The 22,559-nt window shown below is 34.3% G+C and overlaps 1 pseudogene across 1 annotated transcript; it reads right to left on the bottom strand.

The window, feature by feature from the left end:
• Positions 1-4,168: 4,168 nt before the first annotated feature.
• On the bottom strand, positions 4,169-7,099 carry LOC145640936 (cytochrome P450 81Q32-like; annotated as a pseudogene). The gene is made up of 2 exons (XR_014115015.1): positions 6,307-7,099; positions 4,169-4,896 (listed from the first exon to the last, which is right to left on the bottom strand). The product of XR_014115015.1 is annotated as a cytochrome P450 81Q32-like (transcript).
• Positions 7,100-22,559: the final 15,460 nt, after the last annotated feature.

Genomic DNA, 22,559 nt, shown 5'->3' with positions numbered 1-22,559 from the left:
CTTGAAGACTTGGTTTTTGCACTCCTTCACATTTGAGATTCTAAGGGAGAGACCGACTTGCATCTTGAGCTTTATAAACCCCGAGATAACGCCATTGAGCTTCTTGAGCATCACCAATCTCCTAAAATAAAAGAGAAGCAAACAAGTAAAGGAGAAAAGACAAAATAAACTAAGAAATGCAAGAAAATGGAAAAACAACTAAGGAAAACACAAACTAGAGAAATAACAAGTAAAACTAAAGAAAAAGAGATATAAAAGCTATAAAAATTCATCCTTAAAGAGGTTAATTGAGTGCCACAAATGAAACTCATCAGCACACATCTCAAATTTCCTCTTGAGACCAGAAGAACGAGGTAGAGGAGGCAAGGGAGCTCTCTTCAGTACAATCACCTTCTCAAGAATGTCCTCGCCAGCCTTGGAAGCCTTTTGCTTAATACAACCCAAAATAGAAGATGAACTAAGCAAGTCATAAGACCTCAACGACCTAAAAGTGTCTACAACTCGAAAAACAAGAAAACCAAAAGGAAATCAACAAAGCAAGACAAAATCACAAAGAGATATAGAGCATAGATAACCAACACCCCACTCCCTTATTTTTGTTAACCGATTAAAAATAACTTCCAAAATTTTCAAAAAATCCTCTAACGACAGTTTTTGGTAATTTTTATCTTCAAATACTTGAACATAAAAATTAGGGGCAATTGTTGGGCCTGTCTCACTATGGAACCCTTAGGGAACAACCAAGCACTCAAGTTACATCAAGAATAAAGAAAACGGCCTGATTGATACAAGTATAGCAAGAAGAATTAGAAGATCAATTAAGAGAGATGTCGAAAATAGACCTCTTGAGCAAGGAAAGAAGAATAAAATCAAGAAGATCTTTCCTATTTGAATATATTCTGATATCTTTGTAACCCTCATTGTTCCTAGATATAAATAACATAATTAGACATTGTAATACCTTCATACTCTCATTAATACATTAATACAAACAATATACTTCATTAATTCTCTCAGAATTGTGTCCTTTTTGATCAAGGAGTTTGTCCTTACTCAATATTGTATTTTTAAAATCTTTCTCTTTTATATTAATATTGATTGCTTATTGCTTTATCATTGTTCTTGGTTGTTGCGTTTGATATTAAAGGTTTTATTGTTATTTCCTCTTAATCCCTAAGCAAATTCCTAGATCATCCCAACTAAGATTTTCCTAAACAATGACTACACCACCATATTGTGGGCCCCATACGGCCCTATATGATGTAACAATCGTAAAATTGCGGCGACCGAGATTTTGTCATCTCATCGCCTTCAACTATTGTCTAACATATGAGTCAATGAAGTGAGATCACTCGTAAAGAGGCTAAGTCAAAAGGGTTGTGCTATAGTGGTGGTGGAGATTAAGGAGGCGCTTTTCGAGCTTACGAATAATGTGATGATGAGGATTATTGCCGAGAAGAGGATCTACGGTGAGGCGGTTGAGTGTAAGGAAGCAAAGAGATTTCGAGAAGTTGTTAAGGAGTTGATGGAAATAGGTGCACCATCAAGTTTTGTTCATTTCCAAATTTACATATAATTTAGTAACACTTACTGAATTAACGCTTAATTAAGTTTAAAGAATTACCCTTTAAGGCTAATATCAACTCAGACAAGTTAAACATTGTTGAACGATTAAAATATAGATATAAACTTTTTAAATAATATAATAACACTTAATTGTTTCATTAAAATATTATAATTAAGGTTTTAGAAGCTTGAGATGACCCTTAAATCAAAATTACGATTTGCATATTCAAATTAACTTTTCAATTTAGAAATTTTGATTTAAATTAGAAATTAGTTTTAATAGGTCAAAAATTCACATAAAATAGTGGTATGAAAATACGGGGCGTTACACAATTTTTTGGACATGAACATTTAATAGACTTTGGGCCTGTTCTCATACGTTGAAATTCAGTTAAGTTAAATTCACTTCAGTTCAGTTCAGTTTAGTTTAGTTCAGCTCAGTTCAGTTCAGCTCAATTCAGTTCAGTTCAGTTCAATTCAATTCAATTCAGTTTAATTCAGTTCGGTTCAGTTCAGTTCAGCTCATGTGTAATGATATTGCTAATGATATAAAGCAAAATTTCATTCTTTTAAGCTCTTATTACAACGACGATAATAATAATAATAATAATAATAATAATAATAATAATAATAATAATAATAATAATAATAATAATAATAATAATAATAATAATAATGATAATAATGATAATAATAATAATAATAATAATAATAATAATAATAATAATAATGATAATAATAATAATAATAATGATCAATAAATAATAATAATAATGATAATAATCAATAAATAATAATAATAATAATAATAATAATAATAATAATAATAAAAATAATAATAATAATAATAATAATAATAATAATAATAATAGTATATTTTTCTTAAATATTTTAATATGTATATTTGTAAATACACATATGTATAATAATAAATAATCAATAAATAATCAAAGATCACTAATCCGTAGTTAAAAATCACTAATTAATAAGTTTAGTTTAGTTAAGTTCAGTTTGGTTCAGTTCAGTTCAGCTGAGTTCAGTCAATGAGAACAGACCCTTACTTTATTTGGTTTGAAGACACAAACCTATTTTTCATTTTGATCACCAGTGAATGCGTAATCCAAATTGCTACACCACTTTAAATGACACATCATCATTACAATATAGATTGTTCTTGTATGGAAAAAAATGAAATGTTCAGTATGTATTTCATAAATGTTAATGTATGTATGTACAAATGAACATTATTTGTTAAGAGAAATGAACATATATTTACTAGTAATTGCTCATATATGAACTATAAAATATGAATAGCATATCCATCTCTAAATTCTATCATTTGTTGCACTAGAAAGGGTATATAACTACCATCCATAATATTTTTAAAAATGAGCATATTATTAAATGTAAATGCACATATATAAACTATTAAATAAACATTTGAATGTATGGTATTTCAAGTTTTGTATGAATAAGTTCATAATGTTTTATACAAATCATTAACATGAAGTACATATTTTAAAAACTAATCAAATCCGGATATGTTAATGAACACATATTAACATGTAATTGTAGGCAAACATGTAAATAATTTTATCATATGAAAATGAACATATAGTGATTTGTAATTGTTCATTTTACCTGTGCATTGAAGACCATATTATTTCATCTGCAGCACTTTACTCTTGTATATCTTTTTAAAATGCATGATACAATAGGAGATTTTTGTTCGCGGTTTTCTTTTTTTTTTTTTTCTTTTTTTTTTTCTTTTTTTTTTTTTTGTAATTTTTCCATATTTTTTGATTTTTGTGTAGAGGTGTTTCATCATCTCAATTTTAACATTATAAATTTTTTAATTATAAGTTTTTGAAGAAATTCTTCTAAATTTATCTTAAAAAATGTAAGAATTGTTGCTTTTGTTCTTTGAAATAGGTTCCTCCAAAGTGAAATTGAAAATTGAAGCAAGTAGATGTTAATTTAATTTATTATTCGAAATAATAATCATTTTGAAATTGATGAATAATTACATTTATACATTTTTTTGTGATTGAACTATCAATTTATTTCTTGAAACATAATCTCAAATAAATTCTCAAAATATCATTTTTTTTTGGTGCTATAAACATGAACATTTATACTTACACTTTAAATTTCTGCTTGTTTTTGATGAAATTTGTTTTGGTTGTTTGACTTAGCTTAGTCTCTAATAATGTCCGCCATTGTTGAAGTTTAAGAGCTTTAGATGAGAGAGAAAATGGAGAGAGAAAATGAAGAGAGATCGAGAAGAAAGTTATATATATATATATATATATATATATATATATATATATATATATATATATATATATATATATATATATATATATATATATATATATAATATTTGTATATTTATGAAGGATAGGGGAAGCTATTGACAAATTTTTAGGATATTGAGGTATTTTGTATGGTGTAGTAATACGCTGCACTTTGTGGGAAGTGTAGGGATAGTGGACTACTATAGGTCTAGCCATAAATATTTTATATTATTGTTGAAATTCTATATGATACATGGATGTTTCTTATCTTATGCATATGACGTTTAATTTATGGATATTTCAAAAGTACATATGTTTCTTGTAAGAATTATTTGTAAACATAACAAGCTTGAGAAGTGTGTTCAAAATAGAATATATATAAATATTTTTTTTGCTAAACATAATAAATTACTATTTAAATTTGAGAAATTAACTCGAGCATTTCATTGTGAGGCTTAAACTTGACTTGCAAAGGCTTGACTTTCCACATACTAACTGCAACCTTTTCTTCAAAGTCTACTTCTTCCTCACCACTCTCCCATTCAAAGCACTGTATTAACGACCCCAATGTAAATCCAACAACTCGTGTTGCCATGTTCTCACCGGGACAAGATCTCCGGCCGGAGCCAAAGGGCATGAACTGATATCCAACTCGATCACCTTCGACATTTTCAAATCTCTCAGGCTTAAATTTACTTGGTTCATCCCATACTTTAGGGTCATTTTGAATGGCCCATAAATTCAAAGTTAGCATGGTACCTTTAGGAATGTGATACCCTCCAACAACACAATCTTCTGAGGACTCATGAGGTGGTAGAATGGGCGTGACAGGGTACATTCGCAGTGTCTCGTTTATTATGCAATGAAGATAAGGAAGATGTTGAATGTCTTGCTCCTCAATCAAGCGATCACGTCCTACGTACTCATCAATTTCTTTCTTTGATTTGTTGTAACATTCAGGATGTTTTAGTAACAATGCTACTGCCCATTCAATTGCGCTTGATGATGTTTCTGTACCGGTTAACAGTAATATCTGGAAAAATTGAGAAAATTAGTATAAAAGAATTTGGAAAAAGTTGTATATTGCCTTGTGTGATGCAATTTTGACAACTTCTACGTATATCAAAATAAGATGTTGGAAGGTTTTAAACACTCCGTATTCATCTAATTTTATAATAAGTTGATAATGGTATTTTTTTTTACTACTTACAAGTTAATGTTCAAATGTTGATTGATGCTTCAAACATCACGATATAGTTGCTATTTTCTAGTACACGTTGTTAATTAGTGAATGTCATGAACTTTGAATCAAGGGGGTATGTTGGATATATCATGGGATTAGTGATTCAAAGTTAATTGTACGTTGACTTTGCTTAAATTTAGGAATAAGAAGTTAGTGGTTAGTTTTTAGTTCCTAATTATTAGCATAGTAAGTTGCTACGTGATAATATGGGGTTATGCATCCCTAATTTGTTTGTTATGCCTATATAAGGCTTTCATTGTAGTTTGATTAAAAATGGATTGAATACAACTTTTATTATTCTTTCCCTTTTCTCATCTCTATTTATTATTCAACATCAAATTCTATTAAGCATTCCATATAATCATCTAGTCTAGTTAAAAATGTTAAATATTGCCTTGTGTGATGTAATTAATTGTTTTATCATTTCGTCTAACTTATCAAAAATTACGTCATTTTCATATTGTTGACAAACATTGCCTCATTAATGGAATGAATGCCCGAATGGGCCTACCTATTTATAATAAATCCAAATAAGACCTCTACTATAAGTCCAATGATTATTTTTAATAACCCAAATATAAGTGTATAATAATATACTCCACCGTTGAGAATTTTTAAAAGTAGGTTGAAAAAAAATAGTCCTCCCTTTTTCACCCCATAATTGATTATTAAAAAGTTGCTATAGAGACAAATTAAACTAAGGGTCTATTGATATTTACAGAAAATGAGATGAACTAAACTAAACTGAAATGAATTGAATATAATTGAAATGAATATTTTATGAGAGAATGAAATTAGGAGCTGAACTGAATTGAATTGAAATGAGCTGAAATTAAGCTGAAGTAAATAGGCCTAAAGTTTCACATGACTATATTTGCATTTACAAATAAATTTTTCATTTAATTTTTATTAAACTGAAATTATTTTTGCTAAATTTAAATTATTTTACTGAACTGCACTTATTTTTGCTGAATTGCATTTACTCTTGCTAAACTAATACGGAGTATTATTTTTTTTACTAATTTTCTATTATAATTCTTCGTTAAAGATACTAAATTTTATCAAACTTAACTTATTTTTACTAAACTGAATTTGTTTTTATTGAGGTAAAATTACTTTTGTGAACAATGCCTAAAAAGTCAAAAGTTAAATAAATTTAAAATAAAAAATAAAAAACTAAAAATTGTGGTAGACTCATACCAGAACAAGGCCTTTGATGATATCATCAGTAAAATAAGAAGGATCAGTACTCTGAAGTCCAAGCAAAACCTGAATCAAATTCTTTTTCTTGCTGTTCTTACCAACATCATCTTCTTCCTCCATTAATTTACCTCGTTGTTCATCCACCAAATCTTGTAAAAACTTGTCTAATTTCACAAATACAGCCTTGCATCTTTTCTCAGCTGCCTTATTCAACCCCAGATACTTAATAAACGGAAAAAAATCACCTGCACTAAACGCACCACCAATGGCCAACAACTCCTTAAACAACATCTTGAATCTCTTCCTCGGATCGTATATCAGCTAACAAATGGAGCCGGTGAGGGGATAAGATTTCAGTTGCCGCGATCCTACCGTGGTTACGCCATAATGGACCGTATGGGGCCCACAGAATGGTGGTGTAGTCATACCCTAGGATCTTGGCACCTATGAGGCGAGGACGGTTGGCAAAGATGATGTCGTTGTGGTGAAGACAGTCCTCGGCAGCTGATGCTGAAGAGGCTAGGAGAGTTCGGCGAAAGCCGAGCCAGAGTTGGACCACCGGACCGTAGCGGTCCGAGACCTTAACTAGGGTCCGATGGATTTGGGCAGGGTTCTTTAGGAGGTAGAGATGGCCTAAGATTGGTATGGTTGGAAAGGGTGTGGGTGGATGTTTCTGAAACTTGTGTAATATTTTTTTTGTTATTATGTATGAGACTAAGAATATAGCAGCGTAAAATAGCAAATTTTCATCCATTTCTAATGTTGATATGTGTTGTTTCAATTTGGTAAATAATTAATTTGATGGTGTATAATACTCTGTTTTGATGAAGATCATATTATATTATTTATATATATATATGAAGCCAATAAAGGTGCCACAATACAATTTGGCTAGCTTGGTCGTGGTCAACCAAGACTTTTCAACCCGGCTATCGTGACCCGCAACGTTGATGATTTGAATAATTGAATCAAATCATGAAGACTTGTAAAAGGGGATAGAGTGTGTAACTTCTCTACTTATTCTCTCATCTCCAAATGTTTTACCCCTTCTTACTATTGTCAATGTAAAATTTTAACCTTGAATAATGTTAGTTGTTCATTAATGAAATAACAATTGAATATTTAGTAAAATTATTCATTAAAACGAATTAAATAAGACCTAACATGCACAACTATATTATATTTTATATATTAAAAGTAATTTAGAAGATTCTCTCACCTTATAAAAAGTGTCAAAATAACAAATGGGAAGAACAAAAAGGGACCAACTGAAAGAGTAGTATTTCATGTTGGTAAAATAAAGAATTAAAGTATTTTTCCATGGAGAGTTGTACAATTTTCTTTGCTTAGCTTCATCTATGATATGAGCGACTAACCAAGCTTGGTTAGTGGAGATGGTGGTAAATTTGCTTTGTGATTATGAGGACATAAGTTCGATTTTAAGCACATATATCTTCATACATTCATGAGTATGAGAATTTTGTATATCCTCCCTCTATTATGAAGTATTAACTGATGTATATAGTTGGGTCGGTTGATATGTGTGAGTTGATGATTCTACAGGGTGTTTTGATCGAATGGTAAAAAAATAAAATTCAACCTGAGATAAGGTGTTTAAGTCCTTTAACAATTAGAGGTTTTATTATGAAAATATTGTCAAGAACTACTCACGCACTGAATATATGATTTTGTTGACATTGCTTAAATTTTTATAAAAAGAAACTACCCTAAAATTTTAAAATAAAATTCAACCTTGGTAAAAAAACAAAATTCAACCTTGAGATAAGGTGTTTAAGTCCTTTAACAATTAGAGGTTTTATTGTGAAAATATTGTCAAGAACTACTCACGCACTGAATATATTATTTTGTTGACATTGCTTAAATTTTTATAAAAAGAAACTACCCTAAAATTTTAAAATTTTAAGTAGCATTACCTATTTGTAAATTCTGGCAAGAATCTCCAACAATTGGGGATCACTTTTAAATTTTAACACTTAAAATATGTTTTAACTAGCTACCCACTCTCTTTCTCATTTTCTCCTCCCAAAATCACATCTCAAAATCAAAATTTTTAGACTTTGGCAAGTTAAATGAGGAGAAAATTAGGTTGTGTTCTTTAGAGCTGCTTTACTATGCTCTGCTCTGCTGAGTCATGCTCTGCTATTCTAAAATTTGCTCTGCTCTGTTTCAATCTGTTTTGCTCTACCTTGCTGTGCTCAAAAATAATACTTAACTAGATTAGTCCCGTGCGATGCACGGAATTCTTTGAAATATAGAGTATATATTTTATGTATTCCTACGCATTAGAAAAATTATTGAGACATAACCATTAGTTGTAAATTCTAATTTTATAAAATTAATTTTGAAGAAGAACAAACCGAATATGAAAATTTAAGCATACATAAAAAAAAAGGGATTTTTTTTACTTTTACCATAAAAAAAAATCACGAAATTGTTTTTTACTACCAAAATTTTAAAAGTTTTATTTTACCACAAAAAAAATTAAAAATTGTTTTTTACCACATGTCGTCAAAAACCTAATGGAATATTTTAAATTATTAGATTTTCGTGCCAAACACATCATATTTAGGGGTTTTGGGGCCAATTTTTCCCTCTGTTCCAATTTGAGGTCAGAATCGATAAAAAATGATCGAAAATGCTTCCTTTTGCATGTTTGAAAATACCTCGGTTTACGTGAAACAAGCAAAACGAGGCATTTTCGATCATTTTTTGTCAATTCTGATTTCAATTTGGATCCGTAGATCCAAAATGCCCCCCTAAACCTATGAACAACATGTTTTGCGCACGAAAATCGAAGAGTTTTTTTTAACCGTTAAATTTAATGGTTTTTTTGACGGTAGGTGGTAAAAAAAAATTTTAGAATTTTTTTTGGTGGCAAAATACAACTTTTAAATTTTTGGTAGTAAAAAACAATGGAAAATTTATCAAAAATAACACCACCTTTCACCGGTCTTCCAAGATTTGAATGACCTTTTGATTATTTTAAAATAAAACGACCTTTAACACACATCTGCCAAAAATGAAACAAAAAACCTGTAACCTGTTTTATAGGTTGCATTTTCTACGTGTCACATGTTGATTGATTAAAATAATTAAATTTTATTTTATCATTTTTCTTTAATAATAATGATTTTTAAAAAAAAAACTTAAATAAAAAAACATTTTCTAAAAAATTAAAACCAAAGAAAAGTGAAATAAACAAAAAATGGCCCCTGCCGTCATCGACATTCACCGCCGAGTCCTCCCATTACCGTCGACAGCAGAGCCTCTTTCCGGCGTCGGCAGAACCCTCCAGATCTCGACCACCAAGCCACCATCACAAGAAATGAGACTTTTGGGGTTTGGTGGGAATTTGAACCCTAATACCACCACTCGATTTTGGGGTTTTAGAGTTTCGGGTGGTGGTTCAAGGGGGGGAAGGGTCTAATATTAATAATTAATATTTAATATTAACAATAATAGTAATAATAATAATGATATAATAGTAATAATAATAATTGTTATAATCGATTTTTTACAATAAAAATCAATATTTAAATATAATAACTAATATTTACAGATAATAAAAATTATTTATATTTTATAATAATAATTAAAATAATAAATAAATAATATTTAATAAAAATAATAATTAATATTTAATAATAATATTAATTAATGATTATAATAATAATGCGATAAAAATAATAGTGATGATGATGATAATAATAATAATAATAATAATAATAATAATAATAATAATAATAATAATAATAATAATAATAATAATAATAATAATGCCGAAATCTGTTGTGCTCTACTCTACTCTGCTGATCCCTGCTCAGCTTTGCTCTGTACTTCCTAGAAGCTCAAAAAAACAGGGCCTAACCATGGTCGGGTTGACATCAAGGAGGTTGAAATTGTTGAAATACTTAGCTTTTTTGTTTTATTTACTTTCGATAAATATTACAGAATAATAAAACATGCTTTTGTAGGGTAGTAGATGAAGTACAATGTTTAAGAAATTATTAAAGAAAGTCAAAAGGTAAATAATGGAAGCAAAACGATATTGGCTCTATTTAGTTACGTTATTAGACATCCGCAATAGTTGTAAAAAGGTCTTTACTTGCAAAATTTCTAGTAGTTAAAGCTAGTAGCTCATCATCGTAGAACTACAAAAGTTGTAGCTTTGGTGAAACTATATAGCTTTACAAAGCTATGTAGTTTCAATTTCACTACAGTCAAAACATGCATTGTCCATTTTTGATGATAAAATCATTTGTGAAATTTTTATTATTTTTTTATTATTACTATTATTATTACTTTTATTTTGCATTTATTTCCTTTATTTTATTTTATTAGAAAAGTAATATGTCACGTAGGTCACATAGATTGCTTCATTACGCCACATCATTCACTCAACTCTTATTACGTCACGTTATTCACTCAATGCCATGTGACTCTCCCTTCCATATGTTTCTCATTGTATGTATTGCTTTTATACTAAAAACAAATCTCTACATTATTTACAAATGCAGCCTGCCTCTAATTCTAAAATTGCACAAATTTATTACCACCAAACTATGCGAAATTTTATGCCATCTTTTGATACATTCGTTCTATTTAGTTGATGCAATCAATTTAGGCACACATATTAAGGAAAGGAGAGAGAATGATAAAGTAAGTGGGGGTACTGTAGGGAATATTTCAAGCATCTTATACTTGAGCCCAACTATAATTATGCATTTAAGCATGGTGGCGTCCAAAGGGAAGGAAGTTAGAGAAAAAGAGTTGACAACAAGTTTTAGGAACTTGTAAACCATTCACGATCATAGAGATCGCTAACTCCATAGTGGTCTTGAACCATGGCTGGATATCAAGGGATGAAAGTACAAATTCAACCTAAAAGATATTGAACATGCCCTAAAAATAGGCCTCACTTTATTCTTCTCATATTAATGTGCACTTTCCGATCAACATACAATCATTATATTTAATTCTAAACCTGTTTAATCTATGTTGGTTGATTATTAATGCACAAATGAACCTATTATTGGCGATCACTTGAATTAAATTCCCTTTAAACTTGCAAGAGAGGGCGTGATCAACCAATAACAATAACATATCGAGCAACATAATAACATTGATACAACAATCATCATCATAATAATAATCTCATCAAAGCATAATATTATTAGCAAGATCCTAAGCATGATACTAATATGATTAATAACAAATCATAGCATGACACTAAATAATAAAAATCAAAGCTTTATCCCTAGCATGATACTAGAACGCAATAAAAACATTCTAACATGATACTAGGAATTAATATAATAATCTAAGCATGATTTCTTAAGAAATAGAGAAATTAAATTACTCACTTTGAAGCCTCGTACCTCTTTCTATCAAAACAAAACACACGTTAGTAACTTCAATGAAAAATATTAAATCAAACAATAATAATAAAATTAATAAGATTTGAGACCAAACCCTCATAACTATCAACCTTTCACGTCCAGGTCTAATTCAACTTTGAGCTTGACTAGGTGTATTTAAGACTCGTGATGGACGTATGGTGTATTTTGAAAAGCTAGGCTTAGAAATTAAGAGAGCGAGAAAGAATAAGTTTAGTTTTTAGAGAGAAAGAAAGAATAGATGATTGTTGATGATTTGAAAATGAAGGAAAAAGACCCTATTTATAGAGATAAATCAACCGTAAACGATAGAAAAGAGTCAGAATCCGACTCAGAGTAAAACTAACTCCATCGCGACGCGATAGAACTATCGCGATGCAATGGCGGCTCCATCGCATAGCCATAAGCCCATCGCGACACGATGAACCTATCGCGGCGCGATGGTTGCTGTACGATAAAGGTTTCATACAGAGTCCTTCTCCTAATCAAATTAGGTTACTTAGAGTCTGCACTTATTATCGTTAATCAAACCGGATTTAATCTTTCAAAAACACTTGTTTTATTCCAAATAGAATTCTTTGTCTTTTCAAAATCAAATATAATTATAATTAATAATCCTAATCCAATTAGAACTCAAAATAACCTTCTACAAGATTATAAAAGACTATGATAAATTCTAATGACTTTAGAAATACAATTAAAATTAATGGACCCTCCACAAGATCATTGAGCCGCTCAGAAAACTCATTTAGAACCCAGTTTAGTATTTTGTCTATAATTTCCTGATAACAACTCGGAATTGGGCTTATAATATATCGTTGGAAATCTCTTTTCAACCCTCATCCAACTACACAATTATTAAACCATAACTATGGACCAAAATAAATTGCAATGGAAGTTTTTCAAAAATAGGATACGAAATGAACGATTTTTGAAATAAGAAATGAATTATTTTTATTAAAACAATTTAGAAATAAAACAGAAGAATTCACGAGACTATTCAACATTTCACCTTGTTCAATATTCAATGGCGTGAAAGTTACTCATCACTGGGTTTGGTTTTTGGGGAGACACAATCAGGTGTCTACAGAAGCCCCCACTATAGCCTTGACTTATTGATGGAGGGATGACCTTAAGGTCATGAAGCCAAGGGCGTCCCATCAATAGGTTGAATGAATCTTTGATACCTACCACTTGAAAAGTAGTAGCATGTTTAATGACTCCTGTCGTAACATTCATAGTGATAGTCACAAGAGCTTGACAACGAGTGTTGCCGTAGGCTCTTATGCCTTGTGTTGATGGGAACAAGTCCTCATCTTTTATTCCTAACATTCTTGCAGTTTGGAGTGGGTAAACATTGATCGCCGACCCATTATTAGTCATTGGGACATTCATCCTTTTACAGATCACCATGAGGTTCAAGGCCTTTTTATGTTTGTCACCTTCAAGAGGTAAATCCTTGTCAGAAAAGGTGATCAAGTTGATGGGAATAGAAAGATCACTAGTGAGGAAGTTAGTCAATCCCTCATGAGTGGTTTCTGAATCTATCCCTACTTTAGCCAAAGCGTCCATTACTACGAGCCTATACTCGTGAGATGTGGCTAATAGTTTTCATACATTCAAATCAACCTTAGTCTTTTTAAGTTGTTTGACAATATTGTTGTCTTCTATAAGTGGTATTGGGACTTGTGGAGTGGTAGGGATAGGTTGGTTTATGATGGAAGGTTGCATTCTTCCCGATCTTGTGAGAACATCTATGAATGAATCTTCCTCGTCCCAAATGTCATCGACAGGATAGATTGTGGAGAGTGGGGTTTCCTTTACATCTTTAAGGTATACATCTTCATCATTGCTCTCCCAAACTCCATTGTTACTAACATTCTTCTCTAGGTTACTTCGGACAAGCCTTCCACTGTCGATGAATCCTGTGATGATATCCTTGAATTTAAAACAATTTTCTATGGTATGTCCTCCAGATTGATGGTATGGACAATAGAATTTGTCCGTCCTTTTCAATGATTTGAATGGTCTTGGCTCGAGAGGTTTGATCTTTCCATTCTCGAAGAGAATTTTGAACATCTTTTTGTAGGAGGTCCCAATAGGTTTATAGACCTTGTCATTCCTTTTGGGAGGTGTGACCACATTGAAAGTGAATGGCTTTCTTTCAGTGGTTCTGGTGGGCATCATCTCTTCAACGATGCGCCTATTTTTAGCTAATTTCATTTGCCTGGCAGTATCATGGAGCAGTTTTATTAAATCCCCTACCATATGCATGAGGATATATTGACAGGCTCAAGTCGTAATCACCCAATCAAAAATAATACCTAAATCAACTAACTATGTAGATAGGGAAGAAGGGTCGAACCACAGGGAAACAAGTCAATTTATTTCTTATTAATTAAAAGCAATCTAAATTATAAAGTAACCAAATTATTATTATAAGGGTTACTAAAATACTAAAAGTAAGAGTAGGAAGAAATAAAAGTAAGAGGGAATTCAATGAAATAAAAGTAAGAGGGAATTCAATGAAATAAAAGCCTAGGGCATAAGTTCACCAATAAACAATATTTCAGGGTAAAACATAATAATCAATCATCAATGCATCAATTAGTCAGATCATAAAGGGCTTTCACTACGTATTACAATCACATAGTTAATTTACCGGTATTAAATATCATCTCTCGAATCTCGACTTAACCATTTATAAATTAGTCCGCCTATTGAAACTAAGACTAAACATCAATTCTCATCTCTCGAATCTCGAATCAATATTGCTAAACTCATACAATTAAACCAGGCCTAATCTAATTGCATAGCATTAAATTAATCAATAGGAAAATAATTAAGCATTGACAATCAACAATCACAAATTACCCTGTCATATTATTTATTGGATCCCCATAAACCCTAGAAATAAAACTACTCACACGTAATTAAATCCAAACTAAATAAAGCAATCAAATAAGCCATAAGAGAATAAAGAAATAAAATTGCTGAAATTAATAGAGAAGAAATCGTTACCAAAATCAATGGAACTACAAAGTTGAGTCAAGAACAAGAGTTGAGAGAATTATAGAGAGAAAAAATAATTTAAGTAGAGAGAGAAGGTCTCAAAGAGAAGGTAAACAAAAATTAAGTTCTAAAATCGTACTTAAACAACTCTACAACAATCCTAATTCGAAACTAATAATTCGGCAAAACAGGTCCCTCAAAAATACGCGCCCGATCGGGCGAAGGTCCGCCCGATCGGGCTCGCCTTTTTCTTCATAACTCTCCTGGGCAGCTGCGACCGATCGAGCTAACGGTCACCCGATCGGGCGCGCCTTGCTCGATGCTCCTGACTGCGCGCCCGCCCGATCGGGCGTAAGCTTGCTCGATCGGGCCCGGTTTCTTCCTCGAGGCTTGGACTTTGATTGGGCTTGATTCTTCGGTCCAATCCGGATTTCCTCTACGGGTCTTGAATACTTAGTCCAAAATGCCCCGGTATCACACACCGAGCCCTTAATCACCGGCTCTAACCGGTCCTGGGCTTCAAAGATGGTCGTGTTCTCCTAATGTCCGTCGTTGCTCCATGAAAAACCCGGAAAACGCTCCAAAAGTGCAATTTCCTACAAAACTCAAGCAAAACTACAAAAACACTAGAAAACACCAATTAGTAATAAAAGTGGCTCTAAAGAGCCAAAACACTACTAATTATGACCAAGGGACGGGGGTAAAACACTATATAAATTGGACACATCAAACTCCCCCAAGCCAAACCTTTGCTTGTCCCTAAGCAAAGAGCTCATCAATGAACATATAAAACACGCTTCATCCCAAGTAAACAAAATCAAGCATAAACGATTCAAGGCAAATCTAATGAACATGCTTCAATGTCAATCAATTTCATTCATCTAATTACTCTTCCTCTCCAACAATTGTCAAGTAGAGAAAACCACATGAGCATATAGAATTCAAGACTAGTGCTCACACACTCAACTCTCATTTATGCGGCGAGTAAAAGATGTACTCAATCGCTCTCCAACCAACCCCTTTAATGTGAACAATGCCCTCCCAACTCACACTCTCGTGTGTTTAAAAAGATGTACACTCAACCTACTAGTCGACTTGAAATATGTCAAATCATAACTTGCATTGATAAACAACACTTTCACATTCATACAACTCTATGCACAAAGGTCAGAAGGTCTTTAAAGCTTGTAATGTAAGGCTAGGGTAAAGGGTAGGACAAATTTAGGAAAATGTGACAGAAAAGTCATGCTTAAGGGAGCCATATCCTAACAAAACCCAAGGTAAAAAACAAGTAATGACCAAATCATCTCCAATCACAACTTAACTCCACAAAAGTTCACCAAACAAACCCATACATAACAACAATCCCAACACTTACACATTCACTCACAAAATATGATAATAAAGAAATAGAGTGAATTAAAACAAACTTTGAACTCATTATTTTTCTTGATTTTTTTTTTTTTCAAACTTGAACTTTTTTTTCCTTGAATTTTTCTTTTTTTTTTCTTGAGCAACCTTTACATAGAACATTTGAACATCTAAAACAATTTTTTTTTTTTTCATTTTTCCCTTTTTTTTTTCTTTTTATCTCACATTGGAATTTTCAACTTTGAAACACAAACTATCAACATTTTTTCAATCACAAAATCAAAAGAACAAACACTCTTCTTTTATTCCCACATTGTGCAAATAAGGTGCACATCACAACTCCCTCACCTCACCAACTAATAGCTCCCCCAAGCCAAGCTTCGGACTAGTAACCAATGGGGCTCATATGGGCTTGTAATGTGGCTAAATAATCAATAAAAAGGGCACAAGCAACAACATGGGTAACAAGAAGGGAACAAATGTATCTAACATCGTCTGAAGGCTACCTAAGAGAACAAATGCCTTCGTCCTCCTCAATGTGCATAATATTGAGCCATACAAACATAACTAATAGTTGCAAACCAATACTCAAATTCCTTGACATACCAGGAATTATCACACAATTCCTAATCAAATCAACTAGTCAAGCACTATATTCACAAACGGTTGGAAAAATTGACGCATGTTTAGGCATCCAAACAATTAAACTTCAAATCATGATCAACAAATTCACAATGCTCATTATCATATACCAATAATCAAAACAATATTTTCCAAGTATGGGACACAGGGAAGCATGATTTACAATTCATTGGAACGTATTTTGGATTTTTTATTTTTCAATCTTTTTGTATTTTTCATATAGGAAAGCAATAAAAACTACACTAGAAAGTAATTAAATCTATACTAGAAAGCGATAAATAGAGAAAAGAGAGAAAGAGTTACCATATGTACAAGATATCTCCTCCAAGCCAAATCAAGAAATGCCCTCATTGACTTGGGGGTGTAGCTAGGAGTAGCTACTCCTCATCATCATCCTCATCCATCCTTTGATAGCCACCTCCGTAGCTAGAGCTGGCGCCACCATGGCTCGTACCAACACCACCATAACCCGAACCACCTGCAAAGTAGTTGGGGTCTACATTCCCCCCCATCCCACTAAAAGGAGCATCGGCCCCATAACTATGGACTGAAGAGTAGTCCACATAAGTACCATAGGCTCCGGGGCTTGAATACCCTCCTTGGGGGTATTGGAACCAGTCGGGAACAAGAGCCTCGGGGGAAATACCCCCTCGGCGTGCATAATCATCATACATGGGATATAAACCCCTCCCAAGGTTCCTCTCCACATGCCCAACCCTCCTATCGAGAGAACCTACTATAGAGTCTAGGTTTTGCACCATACTCTCTACTCTCCCTTGCCCTCTCTCAATCCTGTCAAGTTGGCTCCTAAAAGCCGAAAAGTCATATGGGGCATGGGGGTCTATGTTGTAATCAACGGAGGAAGTAGGGATTCCATATGTGTAGGGTTGGGGTGGTGGTTGGAATTGGGGTGATGGGTGGGATGGTGGTGAATGGTGAGCCTCTTGAGCCTCTCCTTGACCGTCTAACTCAAAGGTGTATGAAGGCTTTCCCTTCTCAAATTTGGTCAAGGTGGGGTTGGGTAGCTTAAAAACTTGATCTCTCCTACCCAACTCTCGGTGGACTATCCACCATGTCTCACCTCCCATGGGTTGAACCCAATTAAGGCCTCTTAGGTAGGCTAGGTCCATAAGGGTAGAACCCTCTACTTTCCTATGGTCGGTCGGGGTCCAACCTAGATGTTTTACCGCTATATGGGTAACCAACCCCCCAAAATAGATAGGCGCCCTAGACCTACCCCCCTTGGCCGCATTGGCCGCCCTTTTGTGTTGGGCTATCCTATGAGGTATGTTTAGTTTTTCAGCACTAGGGATCATGTAGGAGGCCAACAACTCAAGCTCATCCCTCCTTACATTTGTCGGTTCGTGCCTGCCAATGATTGTGAGGCCGGCAAACCTTTGCCTAAACTTTGGGACGGGATGTTGAATCCACGTCCCCTTGGTTTGTTGGAGGTTGGTTAAACCCTCCCCGGTGAGTCTTCTATAGACTACGATAATGTGGTCTTGAGAGGTTTCAATGGGTTTATCCGATTTTAGCTCAAACAATTTTCCAAATTCTTTCAAAGTCAAACGCACATCATTGTTAAGCAATCGGAATTGAACATGAGTAATCAAAGCATTAGTATATATTAATCACATTGAAACTAGAAACAAATTCCAAAGTCAAATAATCATAAGTGTCATAATGCATTTGAAAAAATCCACTCATTCCAAGACCCTTGAATAATATTTCTACCGGTGTATCAAGTCCTAATCTAGATAAAGTAGGGTGATGAACAAAGCGTGTAGAGTTCACCTGCCTCTGAATGAGGTTAAGCATCCCAGCGCGTTGCTCGGTTGAGGTGATTACCACTTCGTTCCCTCCCGGAATTTGGAGTTACGGGTCAACCATTGGTTGTTGTTGTTGCCTTGAACTCTCACCCCTTTGTTGCCTTCATCTTTTGGAAGCCATTTGTATATGAATGGTAGGATTTTGAAGCTTTATCTCTCTAAGGGTTTTGAGAAATCTTGAGAGAAAGTGGTAGAAATTTAGTGGAGAATGTAGAGGAAGGTGAAAGGATGAAGAATATGTAAAAATTTTGGGGTTTTGATGGATGAATTTTAGGAGATCTTGGAAAGAAAATGAAGTTGAAGGTATGAAAATGAAGGTTTTAGAGAGAGAAAGTGCGAATGAAGAACAAGAAATAAGGAGGAAAAAGAAAAGAAGGGAGGAGAAAAAGAAATAGAGGGGGACGACCAAATAGGCGCGCCCGATTGGGCGAAGGGATGCTTCCAGATTTGTGCAGTTGCGCGCCCGATCGGGCGACCTCCGTCCGATCGAGCGACCTCCGCCCGATCGGGTGCGAACTCGAAGAAAATTTTCGCCCCTTGTTAGCCCTACAAATCTTTTTCCTTCACTCGATTTCTCCAAAAATCCGCTCGATCGGGCGGCTTCGCCCGATTGGGCGAATTTCCCTATATTTTTCTTCCTCACTTGCGTGCCCGATCGGGCGAGCGTTGCCCGATTGGGCGAAATAAAGCTCCAAAAAATCTTTACTTGCGCGCCCGATCGGGACTCCTTGCCTGATCGGGCGTATTTTTTCTCGATTTCTACCGTTAGGTGCGCGCCCGATCGGGCCCGTGCCTAACTCAGAGTGCTTATTCTTCTAACTTTTTTCTCTTTAAATATCCTTACTTGTTGATCTAATACCCGTACAAAAACACTTTGGAAAGGTAAAATTGCACTCTCCTCACCTCTTTAAAAAAAATATAAAAATAAGAAAAAGGAAAATCTAGTCTAGAAAACAAGAAATACGGGTTGCCTCCCGCAAAGCGCTAGTTTATCTAGGTCCCGCACGACCCTCTTACCACATTGAAGCTTAAGATGAATCGGAACCGCTTAGGTGAAGTAGTTCAACCGCACCAATCGTAGCTCCCTCATGATATAGCTTAAGTCTTTGGCCATTAACCTTGAACTCATTACCATGCTCATCGAATAACTCCACAGAACCAAATTTGTTAGCCCTTTTGACAGTAAAAGGACCCGACCACCTTGACTTTAACTTTCCTGGGAATAGTTTAAGTCTAGATTTGAACAATAACACTTTATCACCCTCTTTGAACCCTCTCGGAAGGATCATCTTGTCAAGCCATCTCTCTGTCTTCTCCTTGTAGACACGAGCACTATCATAGGCCGTCAACCTAAACTCATCAAGTTGGTTAAGTTGAAGTAACCTCTTTTCTCCCGCTAGACCCGACCACCTTGACTTTAACTTTCCTGGGAATAGTTTAAGTCTAGAGTTGAACAATAACACTTTATCACCCTCTTTGAACTCTGTCGGAAGGATCATCTTGTCAAGCCATCTCTTTGTCTTCTCCTTGTAGACACGAGCACTATCATAGGCCGTCAACCTAAACTCATCAAGTTGGTTAAGTTGAAGTAACCTCTTTTCTCCCGCTAGTTTAGCATCCAAATTGAGCTTCTTAATAGCCCAATATGCCTTGTATTCTAATTCCACCGGATGATGACATGCTTTACTGTACATGAGTCTATATGGAGTAGTACCTATCGGGGTCTTAAACACAGTTCTGTATTTCCAAAGGGTGTCATCCAACTTATCGCTCCAATCTTTCCTTGATTTTGCCACCACCTTCTCTAGAATGGCCTTGATCTCATGGTTGGAAACTTCAAATTGGCCACTAATTTGGGGATGGTAGGCTAAACCTGTCCTATGGTAAACACCATACTTTTTGAGGAGGGTATCTAGCTTCCGCTTATGAAAGTGAGATCCTCCGTCACTGTTTATAGCTCTAGGCACTCCAAATCTTGGAAAGATGGTCTTCTTGAAAAGTTTGTGGACCACCTTGGCATCATTAGTAGGAGTGACAATGGCCTCAACCCACTTAGATACATAGTCAACGACGACAAGTATATAGCGGTTCCCATTTGAAAAGGGAACGGTCCCATGTAATCAACACCCCAAACATTAAAAATTTCAACTTCTAGAATTCCAGTTCGAGGCATCTCATGCCGCCGCGAGATGTTGCCAGTCCTCTGGCAAGAATCACAAGCCTGCACAAAAGTGTTAGCATCCTTAAACATAGTAGGCCAATAGAAACCTGAATCATTAATCTTGGCCACTGTTTTGGTGAGGCCATGATGTCCTCCATAAGGTGAGGTGTGGCAACTAGTAAGCACACCTTGAACTTCCCATTCGGGAACACACCTGCGAATTAATCCATCTACACACTCACGAAACAAAAAAGGATCATCCCAAAAATAATGTTTAACATTAGAAAAGAATTTCTTTTTCTGTTGGTTGGACAAGTCAGAAGGTAAAGTACCACCCACTAAATAATTAGCAAGATTAGCATACCAAGGGTGTTTCTCTACAACTGCGTACAGTTTGTCATCAGATAAAGAATCATCTATAGGAAGAGAATCCTTACCCTCATCATACTTGATACGTGACAAGTGGTCTGCCACTACATTCTCTGCTCCCTTTTTATCCTTTATCTCAATAACGAAATCCTAGAGCAAAAGAACCCAACGGAGTACCCTAGGCTTTGATTCCGCCTTGGCTATCAAGTACTTCAGAGCTGCATGGTCAGTAAAAACAATAACTTTAGAACCAACAAGATATGATCTAAATTTTTCTAAAGCATAAATCACAGCAAGAAACTCCTTCTCCGTAGTGGCATAGTTGACTTGGGCTTCATCCAAAGTTTTACTTGCATAATAAATATCATGCAAAACTTTGTTCTTTCTCTGTCCGAGCACGGCTCCTAGTGCAAAGTCACTTGCATCACACATAATCTTGAAAGGTAGATTCCAATCGGGAGCACATATGATGGGTGCCGATATCAAAGCCTGCTTTATCCTGTTAACAGCCTCAAGACACTCGTCAATAAAAATAAAAGGGGCATCCTTGAGTAAAAGCTGAGTTAGTGGTTTAGCAATTTTAGAAAAATCTTTGATAAAGCGACGATAAAACCCCGCATGACCTAAGAAACTTCTAACGCTCTTAACATTAACTTGGGGAGGTAATTGCTCAATCATTGAAATCTTAGCTTTGTCTACTTGTATACCCGTATCAGATACAATATCACCTAGAACTACTCCCTCTGTCACCATAAAGTGACATTTCTCCCAATTTAGCACCAAATTGCATTCTTCACATCGTTTCAAAATTTTAGCGAGATTTACTAAAGATGCATCAAATGAAGAACCATACACGCTAAAATCATCCATAAAGACTTCCATAATAGACACTATGAAATCAGAAAAAATGCTCATCATGCAACGTTGAAAGGTGGCGGGGGCATTACATAAACCAAAGGGCATCCTACGATATGCAAAAGTACCATAAGGACATGTAAATGTAGTTTTTTCCTGATCTTCAGGCTGAATTGGAATTTGGAAAAATCCCGAATACCCATCCAGATAGCAAAAGAACTTATGATTAGATAACATTTCAAGCATTTGATCTATAAAGAGAAGGGGGAAGTGGTCCTTTTTAGTGGCGATATTTAATATACGATAATCAATGCACATACGCCACCCTGTGACAGTTCTAGTGGGAATCAATTCATTTTTCTCGTTTTTAATCACAGTCATCCCACCCTTCTTAGGCACCACTTGTACAAGACTTACCCACTTGGAGTTAGAAATAGGATAGGTAATATTTGCATCAAGTAATTTCATAACCTCTTTCTTTACTACTTCTTGCATATTAGGATTCAACCTTCTCTGGGGTTGAATGCAAGGCTTATAGTTGTCCTCTAAATGTATCATGTGCATACAAAAATAAGGGGTAATACCCTTGAGATC

The sequence above is a fragment of the Chenopodium album genome, chromosome 7 (genome assembly GCF_948465745.1).
Source record: "Chenopodium album chromosome 7, dcCheAlbu1.1, whole genome shotgun sequence".
NCBI classification, from domain to species: domain Eukaryota; kingdom Viridiplantae; phylum Streptophyta; class Magnoliopsida; order Caryophyllales; family Amaranthaceae; genus Chenopodium; species Chenopodium album.
This window is presented reverse-complemented; position numbering and strand designations above follow the sequence as displayed.